The following is a 23,507-nucleotide window of genomic DNA, read 5'->3' as shown; positions in this document are numbered from 1 at the left end:
TTGGCCTCATCTGTTCTTGAATTTCTGTAGCATAATGAGTTGCTAACTGGAGATAGGCACCGGCAACCCTCCCGACCCCGTTAGGGACAAGGGTGAACAGAAAATGGATGGATGGATGGATGGATGATGAGTTGCTTTTGGAGATCTTTTAGCAGACATCATGTTGTCCAACAGGACAATATGATGGACAAAGTATGTCTCGAGTCTACACACCTGACTGTAATCAGTCCCGGTTGAACAGATGGATATTGATCTCATCTTTCCAAAAACTAGCGTCCATTGTAGGCAATTCATGATTTAACAAGGTCGGTATCACTTTGAAGACAGTTTGTTTTTCTCAAATTATTGTTTGAAAACTGTAATTAGTTTTTTCTCAGGTTGTCATTACTCTCTGATATTTATGTTTAACATTTAATGTGTCAATGGAAAGAACAAGATGGGAGTACAGAAGTCTGCCTCTAAAGCTGCAGAACGAGAGGAAAACAAAACCCTGACTGCAATTAAAAACTGAACAATTTTGACCAGCTGTGTTGGTTGGCAGGGATAATTATTTCATTAGGACAAAATGATAAGAGACAAAAAACTATCGGCACAACACAAAATATGTCCTGAAATAGCCGGGCTTTTTGCATTTTAATTTCATAGCAGGTCTGACCACGTTTGTTGAGTTACTTTAACTTTAAAGCAGGCTTTAATGTATCCAAATATGCATTTAAATAATTTATTTTTATTTGAAGAAAGACAACAGGCATTTTCTGAGAGAGAGGTGACCAAAATCCTGTTCTTGTGCTGAGATTAGACAAACCTTTTGTGCATCTTTTTCCCAAACAATTAGCAAACTGGATGCAAAACTCATTTTCAGGGTTTGGCTCAACATTGATCTACAGATCGCTTTCCTACAAAAAGAAAAAAAAATTGTATTCATTTGTTTTATTAGACATTGCATACTTAGTTTGTTGTTGTGCAGATAGCAGAAATTGATCATTTATTTTTTGTCACAGCAGCTTATAAAAATGGTGTTTGGCCTGATAGTACTTTGCACTTGATGATTTTAGATTGTGTGTAAAAGTCTGGGCGACCCTCCCCTAAGATATTGCATCAGTCAGTTTTTCTGCTTTGTAATTGACATGAAATGATTAATACACAAACATTACAAGCTCTAACCTTTCTTGTTTTTACAATTCTTTTTTTTTTTTTTTTTTTTTTTTTATACATTTCTAACATTTTGATTTTATTTTATTTTTTTGGCTCTATTCTATTTTCCTACTAATCGACGCAACTGTAAGCGGGCTAGCACTTTGGTAGAATATGCCTGTTGTGACAGTTCCCCCTTGGCTCTCTGAACAGAGCAGTAATCCACATGATACCCCCATGTCCATCTGCATGTGTCCGACTAATTCGATTAATTCTGCTCAGCTGTCCACCCTGATGTTAAAGTGGATTGAAAATCACAACTTGAGCCTTGGAAACATGGAGTCAAGCCAACACATGCCCACTGAAAAGCAAACAGATACAAAGCCATCTAAGTGGATCGCACGCATTGCAGATTGAGACATAATAGGTTAATACGAATGCAGGGGCAACCAAATGGATTGTGGAATAACTACACAAGGTAAAATTCAAACATTAGGCGTATGTATTTTTTATTTTTTTAAAACATGCAAAATAGGTCTCTGACTACCATTTGTGCCTTTGGATTTCAAAATGTTTGTGTATTTAATTACCAACCGGCTGTACAAACAGAGGTTTTTAGATTCAAAGCAGCAATTAGGTGTTTAAACGTTGGCCATTTGAGCCAATTTGCATTATTACACACATTCAACTCGCATATCAGCAGATCGTCTTTGATTGACAAATATAGAGGATTTAAATGATGACTTTGAGGACTTCAACAAACCTTTTAGAAACATTTCTGTTTTGATCCCAAAACCTGAAACTGCTTCTGTTATTTTCCCTGAAAAAGTGGAAACACCGCGGTGTAATGGGACTCGGCTAGACTGATTTGAGGGAGCAGAGGGCATGTCCCGATTGATAGATGGAGGAGGAAGAGGCAAAGCCTCGCATCAGGTGATTGTGTGTTACACGCACACCCGCAGGCAAGTCGACCTTGCTCCCCGCAAATCTCTCCGAGTTTAAAGTGAAGCCAGAGGTTCAGTCCCAAGAACAACACTTTGTATGAGCACTTAACATGGATATAGGAGTTTAAAGGCCAGGGCTGGGGAAAGGTGGGGCGCATCACGATGAATTTACGCCAAATACGACCTCTCTTTTTTTTTCTTTTTTTTTGTGAACTTCGGACAACTGTGAAATGAAATGCAAACTTGTTTGGGGGGGGGTCTGTTTCCATTGAAAGTAGAAATATTCACTGTTTTATTAACCCTTTGTTTACTTAGTTTGTAGAATATTTAATATCTGGAAAAATTTGACAAGCTTAGGATTTTTTTTTCCTGCAGTGTAAAGACCAGAAAATAAGTTGCTTGCCTCTTCAATGAGAAATATTTTATCTTGTGCTCAAACCTCATATAGCTATGAACTAGTCAATACTACCAAAATGACTCCAACATATCCAAGCCCAGACAAGACAGACAGAGGTTGAACATTCAAAAGGATAAATCTTTACTCTTTCCTGTTTAGCCTACCTGTTTTCCAATTTTGCACAGCCTAAATTTTTCCACAAACCAGGGAATCATTTCTCTTTAAATAGCTTCTTTTGTCCTTCCTTTGACTTAGTTTTTAAACCCCTGAGTCTTCTTCCAACACTAACAACTTCCACACTGAAAAGGGTTGTTTTCAGCACAGATTTGAGTTTCTTGTCCATTTGTGGTATCCAACTGTATGAATATTTTTAAAAGTTCAGATTTTAAAACAACTGAAATATCCCTTCCTATCTTTCTCACACTTTAGGGTCCATTTAATTTAATGCCAGAGAAACTGCTGCAGTAGCTGTGCTTTCCATCAGCTCTACTGTAAAGTACATGGCATAACGTAACACAAATAATAAAACAGGCCAATAAAGTGTGCAATAGTCATACTTGGGTTAAATTTTGTAGTTGTGTGTTCACTAAACCGGTGAATCAAAGTCAAAATAAAATGTTACGTATAATGTGGTATTGTTTTAATAGTGTCATTTTTGTTTCCTGTTTTTCCTGCTTTACTGTGAAAATGTGGCATTTGTATTCAACGAAATTCCACAAGGATCTCAAACTGACCCATATATAATCTTTAAAATGACCGTTTTGCTGTTACTTTTGACCCTTGTCGATGCTCTGACACCAGTGCTCAGACAGGCTATTATATGGCTAAAAGAACCCATAACTAGTCTCTTGGCTAACACTGGCCTAGAGAAGATAAAAGAAAGTATGAGTAAACAGACCTCATATTATAATGTGGAGTCCAGCTGTGTCTGGATGAAGCTAATGACCCCACCCTTTCATCATTGGCACTAATTACACTCATTAATATTAATGAGCTCATTAGCATGGTGACAGAATGTGTGTAATTTATGAGCTATGTGTTCGCATTAGGAGTTAGGAAGGGAGCAGAGTGAAGAGAGGGAGGTAAAAATATAGTGAAACTATACATACCAGTCAGAGTGAGTATTACTAATATATTGATATACATTTATCATAGACCATGTCAACCAAAGTTAACAAAAGACAGTATTATTAGAGAAGGAGCTACAAAATATTATACCTAGTAACGGCATTCATATTCATGAACATTTACTTTTGAATTAATGTGACAAAGAAAAATGCTGTGAATTATTGTAGAGTGGAAGTAAAAAAAAAAACATGTTAAAAAAAAACAACTTTTTACATCTTCCTATCATGTGACATACTGTACATACACATCACTACTAAAGCGGAGTTTTGCAAAATTCTGTATGTTTGTTGCACCTCTACATGACTTTAGGAGATTTTAAATATGGCTTTTTTTTCAAGTTTAACTTGAATTTGTGTTAGTCTACAACATAAAAATGGATCAAAAATACCTCGAGGGTTGTTACATAACATAAAAAAAACTGAAGGGCTATAAATGGATTTGCAAATTGATATAAAATACTGTATGATATTTTTGCAACCTTCTCTCTTAAATTGCACCTCCTAAAAATCTTGAATCAAAAATAACATTTTAGATTTTGGTTGTTTGTGCTTTTCAGAGATTTTTTTTTTTTTTTTTTTTGCCCTGAAGCAGCTCACTGAAAATTTTTGAGCAAAGATCTTTACACACATCACCTCTCAAGCACAACTTGATACGCCTTCACTGAAATTATATTCCATTTGTGAAAGTTCAGTCACCAAAGCAGGGAGCTGAGTTGTCTCTTGGCTGTGTGGTGGTGTATGTGTGAAGCAGGGGGCTCTGCTGTCACTCCACACTCTCGTCGAGTTGATCCACTACCGTTTGTCAGGTGTGAAGGCAGTCAACTACCTCTGTGCAGATGGTTGCTTTATTTTTGATTTGCAGCAGATTTTTGTTTATTTTTTTTTTGCAAATCCCTTTAGGAGAACTAGGGGGAGCCAGATTGCCCCACAGAATGTGCTATCTCCATGCACTGCCCCCAGGACTGTTAAAACATTAATAAAGTTGATGATGTCCACCTGTTAAAATCAATAAATATGTTTTGTTTTGTAGATATAAAAAAATAAGGAAAGTCCAGTGAAAAACAACATGATACAGTTCACACCAAGCAGGTGGATGTCTCTCTCTCTCTTTTTTTTTTAAAGATGTGCAAGGATAAATGTGCATAAGAAGAATGACTCCTGTGGGAGACAAGATCATCTCTTGAGACAGGACAAAGTCAATATGGAGAGTTACACAAAACCCAAAGGGAGCAAGCCACCAGAGGCGAGACGTATACTGACTGATAAAGATGAAGAGGGATAGAGCAAACAGCGCAGTGGGTTTTTTCTGTGTGTGTGTGTGTGTGTGTGAGAGAGAGAGAGTGAGATAGAGAAAGCAAGGGCAAGAGGGACAAAGGAGCTAAAGAGGCCGTTCAAAAAGCATGTTCTGCTTTAAACATAGATGCTTTGCCCATATTTTGTCTACAATAATGTCAATACATAAATTAATTTCCATTAGTCTTTAGTTGCCATTAAACTGTTCTTGATCATTTACAATACATGGAAATATGTGTTTGGCTATAGGTTCCTCATTATGTCTGATCATCTTTAAAACCCAATTCATGTGCTTCATTAGGACTTCCTATTTGCATATGCAACTGTAAGAGTCTTGCAAGGTGGATTATATAACTTAGCCGTGATATTAATACAAACATTTACAACAAAAACAGGAATGTGATGAAATGATAACAAGGATTTATTACAGTAAAAAAACAACCTTTTACTGTGATTTTAATACATAGACACATGTACTGAGAAATCACTGTTTAAAGTTTAAGTTTTGAAGATCTACCTGAAGTTAGAATAAGTTTAAATAAACATGTTTATCATAGAGAATATTTATTTTTCACTGTGCTTTGTAGAATAACACTGGGAGTCTGTTAGCTGTTAGCAAATAGTTAGCCATAGTATTTGCCCACTTGTCTAGCCTGCGGTCTTCAGCTTAAAAGTAACAGAAATGCTGTGCTAGCTTATTAGAATATGAGCGTTGCTTTCAGAAAAGCATTACCTTAACAGTGATGAGTGGATCTCCTTTTATTTACGCAAAATTACTTTCCAAACAATAAAGATTCTCTTGTAAATAAGATAAATGTGAAGGTTTTAGCAGTTCTTCTCCAAAACAAGTAAGCTAGCTAAAGCTGAAGTACAACTTCAGAAAATGGATTGATGAAGAATTCAAAAAAGATTTTACTTCATTTTAACTATATCACTCCATAATTGGAAGTTTGTCCATTAGTATTTAAAGTTGTACTGCTGAACGTTTTCATAAAAAAAGAATTATTTGTGGCTAGTTTTTGTTTTCTTTAATGCACTCAATACAACTACTTGGTTGTTTTAAAATGCTTTGCTGAAATAGTGATCATAATAATGGAAGTTTTAATTTGTTAATGGATTTTTTAATCATTTAATATTGCATTGAAAATAAGACACACTTTGAAATGTTCACAAAAATGCAACTTTCTACTTTTAACGAGATTAATTATGTAGCTAATACAAGGCCTTAATTAGCACGCTAAAAGGTTTCACAGCAATAATTAAAGCTTTTATTTACCAAATAACAAAAGTACTTTAGTTGACAAACTTATTAATGTAGAGAATAATTGTTCTTCTGAAAAAAAATAAATGAAGAAAAATACATGGTAAATCTCCAACAAATAACAAGCGATACATTTTTGGGGACTTTTCTGTCTATTTGTGGAATAAAGGGGCATGCTCTTGTTTTTCAGTGTCATTTTCTTCACCATCAGAATTTTTTTCACTGGAGCATTGTTTCCATAGAAATAAATTGAAGTTTGTGATTGTAAGAAAGTTTAGGGCTTTTAGTGTTTTAAAGAACACTATTAACACATTGAACATAAAAACATGGATCTATCTCTTCAGTACAGACAGTCTTGTTTGGCAGATGTCCTACACAAAAATGAAAAATGCCAATAGTTATTCGAACTTAAAATACCTCGGCAAAGTAAATATTTAATATAGTAATTGTGTTTAACAAGTTTAATATATCATTGGTGTCATAATGTTGGTTATAACTCACTGAGGTATACAATATAAACTCCTCCCACTCAAATGTAATCACTTAAATTATGCAATGTCTTAACATCTTTGTAACATGACTGGATTTCAACGAACTGCTCTACAAATGGAAAGTTTCAGTATATCATGCAAAAATATGCTCGTGTTGCGTATTTAGTGTGCTTGTATTTTGGGAGAACGTTGCAACGGCCTCTATTGGAGGATATTTGAAGTTTGATATTCAGATATTCGAAATAGAACATCTTTGAGTAGTTACCAGAAGTTGGGAAGAGTTTTTCTGTGGCCAATGTTTTGGTTACTGCAATAGTTTTGGACCATTTTTGAAGATTTTTAAGCTGAAAAGTTTTCTCAGACAACCAAGAGCAAGAAAATGCGTTAACATTTTAAATATCTTTTGATGTTTTTGTGTTTATCATTAGTCATTATAACTTAATTTAAATACCTACCTACCAAAATAACTTCCTCTCATGATTTCTTATAAGGATACCCAAGTAAATGCTGTGAATGGCTTAGATATCAGGCAGACATTAAAATTTTATGTGTAGCGTTTGTGTCAATGAAACTGTGTGTTTGTGTGTGCATGTGTGTTGTAAAAAAAAAAAAAGTACAAAACAGACAGTGAGAGAAGACAGTCTTTCGAAAGCAGAGAAGGAAAAGAGGTAAAGATGGAAGCAAAGAAGAAAAATACAGGCCAAACCTCCCTCTGAACCTATTCTCCCATGGTGCCCAGTTGTTGGGCTGCCTTTAAATTTGTCCAGGGACAAAGCAGCACAAGGTATAATCAACCTGCCAGTCCCGTTCAGCATCAGCAGCACTCTGGCAGGAACATTCTGCCCCCCACTTAAACACAAAATACCATCAGTGCGGAACAGTGGAACCCATTCTCTTCTCCATACCTTTCTCCTCCTCCCCTCTTTTCGGCGCACAAATGCACCACAGGAAAGCGAGCGAGCGAGCGTGGGTGGTGGTGTAGAAAGACTGCAGAAACAGACACAGTCTGAGGAAAAAACAAGACATGGAGATGCTTCAGAGGTTGAGCAAGTATTAGCCGGAATGGAAAAGAGATGAGCAAAGGAAGGAGATAAGACGTGGAGAAAGAAATGAGTGAGAAAGGGAGGCCAAGTGGGGGTTTTTGTGCTCTTTCTTCACCCTGCTTGCTGGCGAGAAGGCCCCAGGAGAGACTCAAGATTGATTGGTTCATTTGGATTGGAAAAGTGGATCTCTCCCATGAAAAAAAAACTTGTTTCCTTCCAAACCAAATGACAAATGAGCTATCGATTTGTTGTTTACAATCTAGGGGGGCACAATGCCCCCTCAGTGCACATGATGGACCTCATAATGGCCGAGTCTCTGAGGTTTACCATCAGTGTTCACGATGCCAGGCAGTTTGGCCAAAGATCACCATAGAACGCGACAATCTGCTGTCCAAATATATGATATAGCAAACTCATTCTGATTAGTTTGCATAGCTCTTTCATCCAAGAATTATTACCTCACTCAGAATTTCAGTGGGAAAAAAAGATACATTTATTTAAAGATGACAGAAATTAAGACTTTGAAATGTGTCCAAAATGCATATGAATATACGTTGAGTGAAATTTTTTTTTGAAGTGCCTTTTCTCAATATTGTTCAACATATTAAACCATGCATTTGTCCCTGACTTCATAGACACTTCTTTTCTTCTGTCTGCTCCTTGCTCAGCTCTTTATCTCTACTCTAGAGACACCTCATTGAGCATTTCTAAAAAAGAACAGCTTACACATATTCAAAACAATAAGGAAAAGACAGTCTTCAATGGACCCATACACAGGCAATCATGTCACTGCCATCAATTTCATTTGACTTAGATTGTAGCCCCACAACCATGCCCGGTTTCTGGTGGGGTGGCTCCCTATCTTCCAGAATTAGGCAGTGTGTCTTCCTGGTGTTCTTGGGCTAGCACTAGAACTGCTAGTTGTGGTGACTTGGTTGACTTGGGGGCTAAAGGGCATTACTGAGGTGGATTAGGATTTGTGGCTTAGTGGGAATTTGAATTGGGCAGTCAAGCAGGTTGGGCAACTTGGCGACCTGGTTGTTCCTGTTGGTGTGGTGATCACTCCTTGCAGCTCGTCTGAAATCTTCCAGATGGGTCCCGTCCTGGAGGGCCTGACTCTGATGGGGGAATACTTTACCTTCTCACCTGCTATGCTTGGCCCCATTGTGCACAGTCCAATTTTAATGTGTTAAAGACTTGTAGGGCTTTGCGATTGGGGTGGGTGTGACAGTGCTGTCACCAAACACTGGAGTCTCTATTGCAGCTGCAATTTTAAAGCACTTTATAGGTACACAACTTCCTCTAGCAATGGTACCATTGAACTGTACTTCGCTTGTAAACACACAGAAATGCAAACTAGTGTAAGTAATACCAGCACACAATAACTATAGAAGGACTAACAAGATTTTGCCAACAGGGTTTCTGGTTTACTGCTAGCATGGTGAATTTGGAGAAATTTTGTGAACTTGCAATGGCTACCCAATAGGTGCTAATGTACAGGGTGACAGTAAAAAGAGCCACTTTAAATGGAAGTATATATGGGTTTGAAAAAGATGTCCTTCCTATGGCAAGAGAAGGTGTCTGAATATTTGTTTAGCGACTGCAAAATCTGACTCTTAGTCTCTAAGACCTAGAGGCCTGTAAAATGTTTCTCCTTTTTTACCGTTAGTCCTAAGCTGAAAATCAGGCTCACATGCAGTTGCTCATAGCCGCCAAACATGCCGTAGCCCTTGATCAATGTAGAGGGAAAAAAAAATACTGTTAGGGCATTAGCCAATTGACAGGGCGGCAATGTGCAGACTTCCTGTTCCGAAAGCCGCAACAAGCCAGAGGTTATTGCTTCCGTGACCTTTGCTATTGATTCTTGCTGATCCTTGGAAATGTCAAGTTAAAAAGTCCACAAGACCCCCCCCCCCCACCCCCCGCTATACTTCCTAAATACTCTGCCCCCACACAACACACAGGCAACACACTCTCAAGCAGTTTAAGCCATAATTTAAAAGCTCACTGCAAAGTAGAATTATGAGACGTTATTGTCTAGCTTTAGACAATAACGTCTCATTATGATAGCTATTGTTGTATTGTACAAATGCGAAGGTGAAATAATGCACAAGCCTCGCAATCATCTGCCTATTGTTCCAGATCTTTCTAACGCTGTTCATTACCTTCAATGAGCATTTGCAAAAGAGATTACTTTAGTGGCTGTTTTTACACAAAACTCTTCAACATTGCTTTATTTGTATGTGGGTTTCTCGAGAGACTGCTGTAAGTGGTATTTATTAACAGTGTGTGTCAGACGTGGATGGGAATAGTTGAGTGACTTTGTCTCTGGATTCTAAGCTCACTGAGAAAATACTAGGCAAGAGGAAGGAAGATGAGACATGTCTCCTCATCTGTCCTAATGGATTCCATAGGTGCTGTCACAGTGTCTCGTCCCACTGGGTTACTTTCTTCACGTTTAAACTGATGTAATATGTAATATATCGGTCTAAGCATTAATGCAAGTCTCAAAGTAAGAAACAAAGCTGACACCAGTGTAAAGGGAGAAGAGAGATAATATGTCTACAGTGTAAGCTTTCAGTGTTTTGCAATATTTTCTAGATAATAAATAAATCATACCTTGGAAAGAAGGTATCCAAGTGTAACTTTTCTAAAATGTTCTGACTTGTACCAGTGTTTGCTGCAGCGTTTCAGACCCTTTAGTATGTTCACTGAGTAAAGGAAATAAAAATAAACAAATACCAAAAATTTAAATTAGTTACATTTATTTTGTTTTCTAACTGGTCAGCTTACGCTCTGGCACCGGTCCCAGATGATTGACTACCGCAACCATATAGTAAAAAATATATTTTGAAAAATCTCTAGACCAGATGAATTTAGGAGTTAAATATAACATGCTAGTTTAGGATGTTTTAAAGTTTTAAGTTATTTTTTCTTAATGTTTGAGGGTCCCCAGTTAACCAACCAGAAAAAGGACTGCAATTTGACATTTGTCAGACTGTGTTTGTAGCATATTAATATTTTCCACAGTTCGTACAATTGAGATTCTTATTATTGATAACATCAGTGACTCTTTGTTATTGTATTTTTTAAATGACAGATATACCACACATTGAATTGAAGTTCTCTAGTAACAACTTTATAATTTTATAGTTTCTAGACCTCAAGGCTACCTGGACTGACTTAATGATGGAATCTTACCCAAGCCGATTGGAAAATTTGTGTATTTGTCTGCTGGATTTTTTGTAAAATCTTCATGGTGGCCTAATGGTCACAGTTTAAGCTTTTCCAATCAAATACTGACCAGTACTGGTCACCTGCCGACTAGTTATGTGACCAAAAATATAGAACGTACTTAGTTACATTGTTGTCTTGCAGCAAGAAGGTATTTGAACCCGGGTCTGTGGTATTTCGACACAGAATTTGTATGTTCTTCCTTTGCATGCATGGTTTTCTCGCCACCGACAGCCAAAACATTTTCTCTTTCAGTTAGTTACTCTAAACCGACCTTAGGTATGTGTGTATGTGCCCGATATCTTCTGGAGATAGGCACCAGTCCCACCAGGATCCTTCAAGAATACACAGCTATACACTAATGATGGCTGGATAAAAACGTAAATATTTTAGTATTTTTTTTACTATTATTTCATATATTCTTTTGGTACGGTACATCATGACAATTTTCACCATGTCTCCCTAAATAAATTATAATGCCTGACTGCAAAGCAAGTCAGCTGTTGAGCAACCGTAATATTTACAGCGTTACTGTTAACACTGGTGACTTTCATGCATGACGCAAACAAAATAAATTGACCGGCTGCAGCAGATGACAGTCAATTTACATCATTTATATTTTAAAAACTGTTTTACATATTTGATTATTTATATTCATGAAAAGTGTATTTATTTGACTTGAATGCATTTCCAATGTCCTTGAAATGATTACATGTGTAAATATTTGACTTTTTTCCCCATTAGACTTTGACACATTTGACTTTTCATAGAGTAAGGTGTAGTAGTGAGCTAATGTGCCGCTCTGATATGTCAAACCAAGTATTCAGTGTTTTGTCATCTCAAAGCAAAAAGGTTTTTTTTCTTTTCCCTCCTGATTTTCATCTGATCATTAAAAATAAAGCAGATTTAAAATCTATTTACCTAAAAGATCTTCTGGAGAGGACTTCTACGAGTGGAAATAAAAAATCATTTGCGCAACACAGAATGGTAAATCTAATTTTCTCACTAATAAAACCTCTGAGACCGAGGCAAGTCCAACAGTTGTTCATTAATCTGTGTCGTTCTCTTTGTCTGACAATAAAGAGACAATAATGGCAAATCTTGGCGCAAAAAGTGCATTTCCTTTTCTAAACTGTTGGAGTGCTTCAGTGTTTGGTTTGAATACAAAGCTTGAGCAAAAGAAGATGCCAAAAATATTGTGGGGTTTTTTTCCCCTCTGCGGCTTAACCTGCTCAATATCAGCTCTCATTTCCTACCTAATAAAAATTTTTACCGTCTGAGACATTAATCTAAACTTTGTTTGATCTAGATTTTAAAAAAAAAAACCCTGATAAAATCAAGAGTAGAGACGGATTCGCCAGATTCTGATCTGAGGTTCAGCACTTCTTTGGCGAGGAGGGTTGCTGAGGATTTGTGCAGGAGTGAGGACAAAGATCGTTTCCTGACGCTTTGCTGGGAAGAAATGACATCAGAAATTGGCCGAACAGAAACGGAGGAAAGAAAAAGTAGGGAAAAGCGGGGCTCAGCCGAGCACTACTCTAAATACATAACTAATGTCCCTTGCAGAGCAGCTAGAGTCCCAGCTCATTTATTGTCTCAATAAGGCTTGTCTGATGACTTCTGCATTGGCTATCAGTCACAGCATCGTCTGAACTAGGTCAGGACCGGTGGGCGGCGGAGGGACAGTGGTGGGGGGCAGTAAAGCACAGCTGGGGCCCCGTTATCACTCACGCTTAATGAAGAGAGGTCCAGAGAATTCAGAGTATCAGGACAGATATATTTGGAGCATTTATCCTTTGAAATTCACACATGCGGCCAATTGAAGGACACCTGGTCCACACTACATGTGCTGGAATCAAGGCCCACCATCTGAGTTCCTTTATTGTCTGATATGAACTAAATTTATACCGTTTAACTTTGTGTTTTTCATAATTTAACTCGGGGTTGAGAAGCTTTTTTAAGCTTAAAAAAAAGGAGCAATAAAAGGTTGGTTAATAATAAGGCAATGACATGGTCTCTTTTACAAACCCCGAACCGCTCTTTTCTCAAGTGTTCGATTTATCATGATTTTTTTCTAATGTTCTTTTAAGCTGAGTGCTCTATTTTTAAAAAAAAAAATCCAGCTTCCTTCTTGCTCTTTCATCAGAGAAAATTAATGACAGGCTGCAGTTTCAAGGTGTACTCCTTCTGGATAAGGAGGTGTGGAAAAAAATGTCCAATGTTGAAACACGGTAGGATAAAAAAAAAAAAACCTGATTAGTTCTCAGTATTTCTGGAATAAAAAGCACTTTTAAGCAATTACAGGAATCATCACAAAACTTGTGCAATCAAAGGGCCAAATCAGGTAGAAAATAAAAAAGCAGCGATGAAAGTGCGAGTCCTGTAAATGGGAAATTTAGTCAGATGTTACATGGTATTGAAGAAGTTATAAGCAGATCATAGTTGTCTATATGCTTTGTTTAATTATCCGTCTCTTAATGGGATTTGTAAAATGAAATATAACTTTGAAGTGGGGATGAGTGTAACTGTCTTTTTTTCAAATTATAGTAAATACAGAGATTTCTCAGGAAGGGTTGTAGAAAGTGGTGAATATCAGGTGCACAAGAATAGGAAATAAATGTATTGTCTTCTAAAGTGCAATTAATTTATTATAAATAGGGGCAAACATAAAGCAAAAACTATTCAGTAACAGGAATTGACTAAATAAACAACTGTGCTTAAGGACTATGTAAAACTGACTTTTTTTTAAAATTCATGTTATAATGTTAGAGCAGTCGCCCTCATAACTCTCTCTTTTAGCTCCTTCAGACTAGCCAGCAGCAATTAGCAAACACCTGGTGGAATTGCACATCCGCTGAGGTCTTTATACGAGCTGCTTCTCAGTTCAACAATGGTAAAAATGTTAAAAGATTAATAGAGGGACGACGTCGTGATGACTTCCTGAAGGTGACGTTTCAGAAAAGGCAGGTGTTTTTAAAGAGACACAGGCCCAATTCCAAGGCCTGAAATTACAAAGTAAATTTTCTTTTAAGTCATATTTGATAGTTACTTGATTGTGCTATGAGATGGTACTATGTGTTTGAAGAAACACATAATACTGCCCCTTTAAATGAAGATGTGTGCTCTCAAACATGAACTTGTATAAAATCTTCACCCCAAAAGCCCATCTGTAAATTTTTTAAATATATAGAATCCAATTTCTGATATCATACATTGCATTGTTCCTCTGAAATAGCCCTCCACAGTCTTTACAGTCAGTCGTTACCTTTCTGCACAGCAGACCTATTTTATTATTATTATTGTTGCTGGATTCTGCCATCCCTGCACTGAAATTCAGATTTCCTGTCTATGCATAGGGGATTTGCGACATCCTGTTCCTGCATGAACAAACAGCTTTATTGTGCAGTGTGGTATTGACATCAGCCTCTGTTTGGTCTCATTATACCATTTTAAAACTGCTCTACAGTAGTCCAAATTATTATCTTTTTGTACTTGCATCTGTTGTTTTATTTTCTGTTTGTTTTTTTAGCATTTGCACACATTATGCAAATGCTTAAAGGTGTCCGAGGTCTTTAAATGAGATGCAGCGAAATGAATTCACATTCTGACCCACTGAAGAGCAAAATGTCTTGGAAAAAGTGTATTTAACTATTGCATTAAAATACAATGCAAGAACGCCAGAGGATGCTGTAAATACACACAGTACACCCAATCAGCATTCATACAGTACTACATGCTCATTTCATATTCATAAAAATCTAATGACCTAGAAAAACTAGGACTAACAAGATTCGAGAGAACCTAACAATCTTGTATAAACCACCGTACGTATAACTGGAGTAATAATTATGCTTTTATCTGCTTTGGGGACCGCACTGATTTGAATTATCATTCATGCTGTATTGCTGGTTTGCTTAATTGGAATTTGTTTAGCAGGCTTTGTGAGCGAGCAAACAGGGAATAAACAGATTTATGGGGAGCTCTGCCAAGTAAAAGGTTATGCATAATTTAAGGTGGATTACTTAGGATGCAGAGGTCAATAAGGCTCAACATGCCCCCTGCTAAGGACCGGGGGCTGAATGCTGAGGGTCCAGGACTCCACCAGCTGTACCTAATTCCTTATGAACAGGCTCAAAGGTCGGTTTACAGGCAGTGGCGTTACCCCACATCAACACAAACCTTTACATACACGAACAGAAGGTGCATTATACGCACGCAGACTAATTATATCAGCCCGCCTATTTTTGCTCGCAGCCTCAAGCCGTCGTTCTACTTTGTTGTATGTGTGTCACTGTGTCATTTATCATCAACATCAATGTAGTCACCTTCATTATCGTCAGCTACATCACGATAACAACTATCATCAGAACCCATCCACACTGCCACTACCCTTACTGTTGTGTGTGTCCATTTGTCATTTTTTCCTCTCCTCGCGTTGTTCATGGCGTGTTCACTCAGCTGCTGATAACGGCGAGTTGCTTTTTTTTTTCCTTCCAATTTTGATTGGCTGTTTCAGTGCCGACATGTCCGACAAGGCAGTAAATCTTCAAAACAAACAGGTAGGATTAGGAGTCTAGCTTATATAACGTTGATGTGCATTAAAGGTGTATGTATGCATCCTGCTCGAAAAGCAAGACAAAATATGATATGAATTTGGTAATATTTTGGGGAGGAAAAGACAAAAACAAAGAAAACCTTTTGTTTTATTGTTTTTGCATTTTCAAAGACACAAGAAAGCTTCCAGTCCAGGTTTTACTACTCTACAAGCTGTCTGCTTGTAAGTTGGTCACAGTAAAAATAATCATTTTATGTTGCATTATCTTTTTGTAGAAAGCATTGTTAGTTTATATTATAGGCAGACTTTGAAAATATCTACAGAATTGGTGTTCCCTATTTGGTTCCATTTTCCATTTTGTATTGAAAATAAGTTTTAAGCATAAGTATGGATTACCAAGATAAAACACTCATTTTGCTCTTCATCTGAGACTCAACTTATTTTTGCTATGCTGAATAGTGCTTTGTAAAACTTGCTCTACGTACATTGGAAGTAAAACTGTTCTGGCATTTTATCATCAAGAGGTCTTGTTTGTTTAATATTTGCAGAGGAATAATACTTTTCTTTTAGCTTCGTACTCTACTTTAACTTGAATTGACATACTGTGTTAAATGTTTCATACTCGGATCTCACAGCGTACATCAAACACTTATTAGCTTTTAACAGCTCAGCTAACACCTCCTAAAAGTGAACTCTTGAGTTTGAAGGGTACGACCTGAGACCCTATTATTTATTTCACATGACTGCCAAGTAAGAGGAAAAAATGTTTTTGAAACGGCCAGTATCGAGTGTTTGTTGCATGAACTTGCGGAATCAGGGGCATCACACTGTTGGGTTTAGTGCTGTGCCTTCTGCATAATTACTGAAAGGCCCTTGAAATCCTCAGATGTGGCTGTTTTTGTCAAGACAACACCACTTTGATCCCTACATGAACACTTTTAATTAGGTTGTACCCCACTTTTTCAGTGGACCTTTGAGTCCACTGAGTCACTGAAGTGGACTCATCACTGAGTCCACTTCAGTGATGTGGGACTCTAGTTTTATACCCAACTCGTTTGGCCAAATTTTCAGAATTTAGTGGATTGAAAACTAGAATAAACAAGGAATTTTTCAAACTTTTGGAGGAGATGCAGAAAATGACACCTCCTGTAAAAGGAAAAAAAATCAAATCAAGGCTTTAGCAAAATAAAAGAAAGAAAGAAAGAAAATAATTGGTATAATTTGTTTAGTTTTCACTTTTGCAGTGCATTATAAGCCTGCTGAGCCTCCATGCTTTACTGGTGCCCCCACCAGGCTAAGAGTTGTGTATTTTTCACCGGAATGTAACCACTTCCTGTCATACCAGTCTACACTCCAACAACTCCAGCAAATAAAGTAACAAGTCACAGATTAAAGACCAAAAACAATTTGGACACTTAAATAAGGATGATACAAATATTTCTAAACTCAAAAAACACAGTGGGATGCTGGATGACTGTCCCAGCGCCCCCACCACCAGACTTAACCTGTTCTCTAGGGGAAATCTTGCTTTGTACCATATTGTGGTGTCAGATATATGCAGTATTAATCTTTACACGTCGAGACACAAGGCTTAGGTGCAAAGGACAATGCAAATATTGTCGGTAGAGTATTGCGTCCTGTTTGTGAGCTGCTACCAGGTGTTTAAGTCAGGGGTTTGCCACTCAAAGCTGATGTGCTTGCGTCTCTCCAGACGCTGCTGGTAAATGATCTCTTCCCACAGTCTACGGTTCATCGTGACATTTCATCCTGAGGCTGACTGTGCCTTTGGGCTCTCCTGTCTTTGTGTGTGTTTGTGAGCGGCGAAAGCACGTGTCCACCAATGCGGGGTTGCATTCAGCTGAGGGGAAATGTCAGAGCCCATCTGCGAAAGAACGATATCAGCTGCAGCTGGCGGACAATACACACCTACACACAGGCACATATGTGGGCTTGCATGCTGCAGAGAAGAAAAAGAAAGCCCCAAGCAATGGCATGTCCCACAACCTGGCAGGTATGCACCACAGTGGCACCAAGCATAAATAGTACGCAGGGAAAGAAGGCTGTAGCTGGAAGCAGCAGTGAGACAGCTGGACTACAGACAACTGAGGACAAGGGAATGGAGAGAGGTCTTACTGATGCTAGGTAATGGAAAAGGTATGAGCTAAAGTGTTTGAGAAATATAGATTTTAATCTGCGAACTCTATGAAATAACAGAATCATCTTATATATGTAGCTTAGACAAAGGAACTAAAAATTGACAGGTGGTGATGTGGCTTGATTTTTAGGAGTCGGCGCAATCGGTGTCCAGAAACTGCTTCTTTGTCTGAAGCAGTTTGGAATTGTTCACATCAATCCCAACTGAAAACTCAGCTTGTCACCATTTCATTAAAGCTCTAGTATGTGACCTTTATAAAAAAATAAATTTTTTATTACATATTTGTTGCATGAGACAGATAATCTGTGAACAAATCAAGCTCCTCTGCCTTCTCCCAGTGCTAACTAGAAACAATCAATTGGAGCCTCGAGGAGAGTCTTGGCATTGTCAATCATGCTTGTGTGCGCAGCACAGGAATGTGGCGAAGGAACTGGATCTTTATCATCTGTCTCATGCTATACAGTCAAACATGGTGACAGTTTGAACAAATATTGTGACCTTCCTGAAATAATGGCCTAAGTCATTATTTACCAAAAGCAATTTTTGGAAAATAAGAAGAGAAAAATTTCACTTTTGAAAAGATATCTGACCTTAATTTCAGTTCTATCAAACTTTAAATTTCAGAGGATTCAAGTTTAAAACACCAATGTCTGATGTCGCTCTGCCTTTTCCCATCACAAATTTTCATTAAGCTCATGAAAATACTTAACAGAAGCAATTATTAATGTTAACGGAAAATAAAACAGACTTTTTGGCTGCTTTCCCTTCAAATTTTAACATGAAAGTCTGTTTTATCCAAATTGATGTTGAAGCTATAAATAGCATATTACATGTTTTTTGTGAATTGTATGATGTCTGTTCCATTCGTGGTGTTTAAAGGAGAATTAGGTGGCTTTGTGAGCCATGCGCGTGTGCACACACACGTGGAGCGTACACCCACACATGCACACCCACAGACACAGGGCCAAGGTCTGGAAATGTCAGTCAGCATGCTATCTCATTATTTCTGCCTCTTGAAGTTTCATGAGTGCAGAGGAGCTATTTGAGACACAAATTCACTTCATCAAAAAAAAGGGGGGAAAGGAGGAAAAGAAAATGCAGGCTTTTTAAAATAGAGGGCTTGACAGATTTTAGCGTGGAGATACTCATCAAGGCAGCCAAACGGGTGGAATAATCTTATGAAAATCAGGCAAAGCAGCCGACTGGAAAGGAGGCAAAAAGAGGTGGAAAAAAAACAGGACAGGAAGGGAAAGAGAGGTGCAAAAAAGAAAGAGAAAGGAAAATAATGGTACTGAAGAAAGGACAGATGAGAGAGGAGGAGAAAATTAGCCAGGAGGAGCTGAGCTGTGAGCGTGTGGAGAGATGGTGGCTAATTACAAAGCACTGGGATTTATTTCTTTGCATTGTTTTTTTTTCTTCTTACACATTAGAACATCCTCTCCTAATTCCTGCAAGGCGTTCTTCGGTTTTCCAGAACGTCTGCCTACCACGGCAGGTCAGATGTGCGGTTAATTATCCCAATAATGGATCCACTGTAAAAGGAGACATAGGAGGGGATTTTGGTGATTAAAGCAAATCTTCCAGTCTTAATGGCACTCAGTCGGGCCTTTCTCAAGACGGCTTTTGTTTGACTTTGTTGCCTGACATGTCGGCGAAGAGATTACTCTGCACGTGTGTGTGTGTGGGTTTGGGTATCCGCAGTGCAAACGTTGATGTGTACTTCCCACCAGGCGAAGTCAAGTGCTGCACAGAGGGATCTTAAATTGGTTGGGAAGTAACGATGAACGCTTTTATGCTTTTATTTGCAGTTCTGAAGTGGGACAATTTTGCATATTTGCCCCACTGCTTTGTAAAACAAAGCAAAACAAAAAAAAAGGAAGGTGTTAAATTGGTTAAAAGGCAAAATCACTTGTTAGAGCCACGTTTTTCTCTTGTGTGAATTAAATGTGCCTAATTTTTTCAAAGCTCAAATTGCAAAATTCAACCTTTGACGTTTTTAATTAGTAGGGAAATAAATCAGTTTTACTGTAATATTTGTTTTTAATCTAATCATCAAATGTACAATCCTTGGTAAAATTTCTTCAAATAAATGTTTTTCTTTTGTCTTAGCTGATCATCAATTATTAAAATGATAGAGGCACTTTAAGTACGGTGGAGGATGCGTCATGCTTTGGGCCAGTTTCTCTTCTGAGTTCTTGTGTATGTTTCCATTGTTGATGTAAATTATTGTGTAAGAAGAAGTGGGCGATATTTATTGCGATATTTTGTGGTACTATTATCATAACAATCAAAACTTATAAGGTAAAAATATTTATTGCTATTTTTTTAATGTAATATGCATGTTTGCTGATTTTTATTGCTCTGAATATGTTGTTTATTCAACTAATTGCCTTTTTTGAGTCTTGATTAATGACTAATCAAGTACAAAATCAGTTGACTATTTCAATATCGATTAATCCGATTAACTGCCCTAATAATGAATAAATGACATAATAAATATTGGTAAGGTAAGTGAGTTGCCATACCGATGAGGTAAATTTGCTCTCTGTCTGATAGTTGACCCATGTCGTCTTCAGCATCAGCGTGTGAAAGAAATGAAAATAAGAAATCATTTTTATCTATGAAACTTTGGTCATAGTGATTATGCCTAAGCTTATGTAAAGTAAGCGTAACGTCCACAGAACACTGGATTGTGAAACCATTAAATCGATTTCACAATCGTCCTTTTTTCTTGCTTCTGAATTGATCGCTGAGGAGAGGAAAACGGGCTCTGGCCAGTTCTGCAGCCATATTTTAGGATACTTTCACAGCGGTTGAAACTTAATTATAATCACCTCAGTGTCTACGAAAAGCTTTTAATGTTAACAGAGATTTAATATTCTCATTTCTTACGTTAAAAATAACAGCGCGGGAGCGTCGTGGTTGCTTTTATTTGTGCCTCGGAAGATGCCGTTTAAACCCATAAAACGTACTGAAAGCAGCACTTAATAAATTAGAGTCTGCTGAAGTTAATACAAAATTGAAGCTCTGGAGGAGTTCAAAGTGAGGTAAATGAAAAATAATTCATTTAACCAATTCAAAATGCTTAGCACTCTTCCACAAAGCTCATCCAGTAGTATCTAATACCTTAAGAAGTACTACCTCCATATCAGGACCTATTTCTGGAGTAAATTTGATTTTACCTTGTTTTCTACCTATCCTTTATTCAAAATACCCTTTTAAACACTATTTTCAAGCCAAAAGAATTATTTGGGATTGGTGTCACAAACAATAATTTCCCATCCTAGCCTCACAAACACAAAGATGTCGTGTTTGTTAAACTTTAGAGTTACAAGAGGTCTTTTAGATTCAGTCTAAAATGCTCGAGAGTTTTCAAGCTAATTCACTCAGAGATGCACTCATCGAGATAACACAGCCTTAAAGTAAACAGTGGCATAAACAACTGCAGATGAAGTCTCGCACACAACTTGGGAGCCGGGAGCAAAATGTAAAAATATGCTAAATGTTATGTAATAACTTTAATAAAACTAAGTATGTTAGACTGCCTCTTTGCACTTTCTGAAAACTATTTAACCTAAGCATTAGTCAGTTTCCTTTTTCAGCACAGGTCCGCACAGCGTTTCTTTCCCGCTGGTGAGTCATACTTTTAATATATGCATTTGTAGAAATGTATAAAATGTTTAGCTTTAAGGTAGTGAATGGTGTTTTGAGCGACTGGTCACCATGACTTATAATAAGTTAAGAAAATAAGTGGGAAAAACATTGGGGGGGAAAAAGAAAACTTTCTTAACAGTAAGTTGTAAAAACCTTTATTTCCTTGTCTTAAATAATTTCTGCATGTTTTAATTCATATTCTTTCATAAAATCCTGATGAGGGTGTCGCGTCCTAAGCGTCTGCCTGTTTGGGTTATTTCATGTACAACTGTTATCATCCAGAAGCTTTTCTGACCTGAATCGGTTATTTCAGCATCTTTTCTTTTTGCCAGCTATCCTTCATTTATCCTTTTAAGTCTCGTGTTTCCCCTGCCATCTCAAGCTTGCTTTTGAATTAGATGGAATTTATTAACCCGAGATGCTGGCTGTTGACGTGTGTGACCGTTATCAACCATTTGGTGGGAAGACAAATGTCCCAAGAAGGGCTTAATAATGTTCTCTCCCTCTCCGCTCTTATCTCCGGCTGATGAAACCACAGCCGGTACCTTCGCTTACAGATGCTTTGGACCCGTGTGTGTGTGTGTTTATGCATGTCCATGCTTCCCTATGCTGGGCCTGCACATGTGGGATGTATTTATTTGATATCTCCCTTGAATCTAATCCGTTTCAACATAAGCCAGTGCCCTCACACCAGCAGCACAGCAGTAATATGGTCAAATGGAAACAGATAGTGTCACTGAGAGCCAAGATGCTGCTGGGAGATGAGTTTAGTTAGTGATGCGAGACCAAATGTGACAGATAAGGCTCGCTTTCCTAACTCGCTTTTACACTTTCTGATTGCTTGTATGGTAAATCAGTGATATTAGACTAGTCAACTGTTAGCGGAAAAAAAAAAGTATCCCCAGTCTTTACACTTCCTTGGAAATTGAATTTTCAAAGCATCTAAGTGGATGCGTTTTCGATTACTGGGTTGGCTATAAAGTCTAAAGCAATGGAAACTAACATTAATATGAAATGTTAGAAATGCTTTGTTGCAAAATTTGTATTCTTAAATATATATTCAAGAAATGGTACATAGCTTTATCTACTTGACCAGTTTCCTGGATATATAATTATTAGCATTTTTAAAAAACAGTTTGGCTCAAGTCAAACACCATGTTGTATGAATGGCTAAAGAGTATGTACGATTTTGGGACCTACTTCTTATCAGTTGTTTGTATGTAGAAACGTACGCAATACCGCCTGTACACACGGCAACCGACCAAAAGGCGTTGCATACTCTCCACCAAGCTCTGATGTCAATCCTTAACACTATAGTCATCTGAAATGATTTGTTTGGGGGGATGGAATAGAAACATCCTTTATTGACCGTCACTTGCCTGTCAGCAAAGTGACAGGCAAGTGCAATCTTGAATAGATTGTATGCTAGGTGTTGCATTTCAGTGCATTCATTGTACCTTGTGTAGTTGTTGCTTTAATTATCCCTCTATTGTTGTCTGTACTTGTGCCCAGTCATCTCCTTACAATAGCTTTTTTGAGCTCTCTGCCACCTTTGCAACTGTTTACAATCAGTCAGTCCCTTTACATGTTTGCATACCAGCAATCATTGCCCTCATTACATATACAATACCACTCACTAAAAGTTAGGGGCAGTTGGCTTTTGGGTGAAAATTAGAGAAATGTGAAAAGTTAATGTCAGCATGACAAAACATTAAAGTAAGACATTTTAGTAGAAACATGCATTTGTGATTTCCTCATTTTAAACAATGTATTGAAACAAAAGCCAACAACAGTGATGAGTATGTCATGGCAAAAATTTTATTCTCTCAATATCATGTGTGCTCTTGGGCATCAATTACAGTTTGACAACACCTCGTGCTGTTCACAAGTCGACTCATTGTGTGCTGAGATCCCACTCTTCTCTTAGGGCGGCCCTTGGGTCATTGAGATTTTGGGGTACAGAGTAACAAGCCTCTACCCAGAGTGTTTCTGTGAAAGTTTCATTGTTGTACATCTTCTCTGTCTCTGACCAATCTTAGTTGTGATGACAAAGTTTCAGGTCACGTCTAAATTCATAAGGCGAAGATTTTGTGTTGATCAGTGAAGTGGGTAGGAGAAAGTCCTGTGAAATGTTTGCGGTAGTTTGGAGACCAAAAATAGGGTTTTTATAAGCTGTCTGTGGCTGGCAGTCTGTCTGTAATTCACCACAATGGTAAATG

General features: G+C 37.7%; 1 protein-coding gene across 3 annotated transcripts in view; it reads left to right on the top strand.

Moving 5' to 3' along the window:
• LOC114161216 (protein FAM19A5) overlaps positions 1 to 23,507 on the top strand; it is a 165,424-nt gene that overhangs the window by 113,373 nt on the left and 28,544 nt on the right. The window lies entirely within an intron of this gene.

The sequence above is a fragment of the Xiphophorus couchianus genome, chromosome 17 (genome assembly GCF_001444195.1).
Source record: "Xiphophorus couchianus chromosome 17, X_couchianus-1.0, whole genome shotgun sequence".
Taxonomy (NCBI): domain Eukaryota; kingdom Metazoa; phylum Chordata; class Actinopteri; order Cyprinodontiformes; family Poeciliidae; genus Xiphophorus; species Xiphophorus couchianus.
The sequence above is the reverse complement of the archived record's forward strand: the minus strand, read 5'-3'. Positions and strand labels throughout refer to the sequence as shown.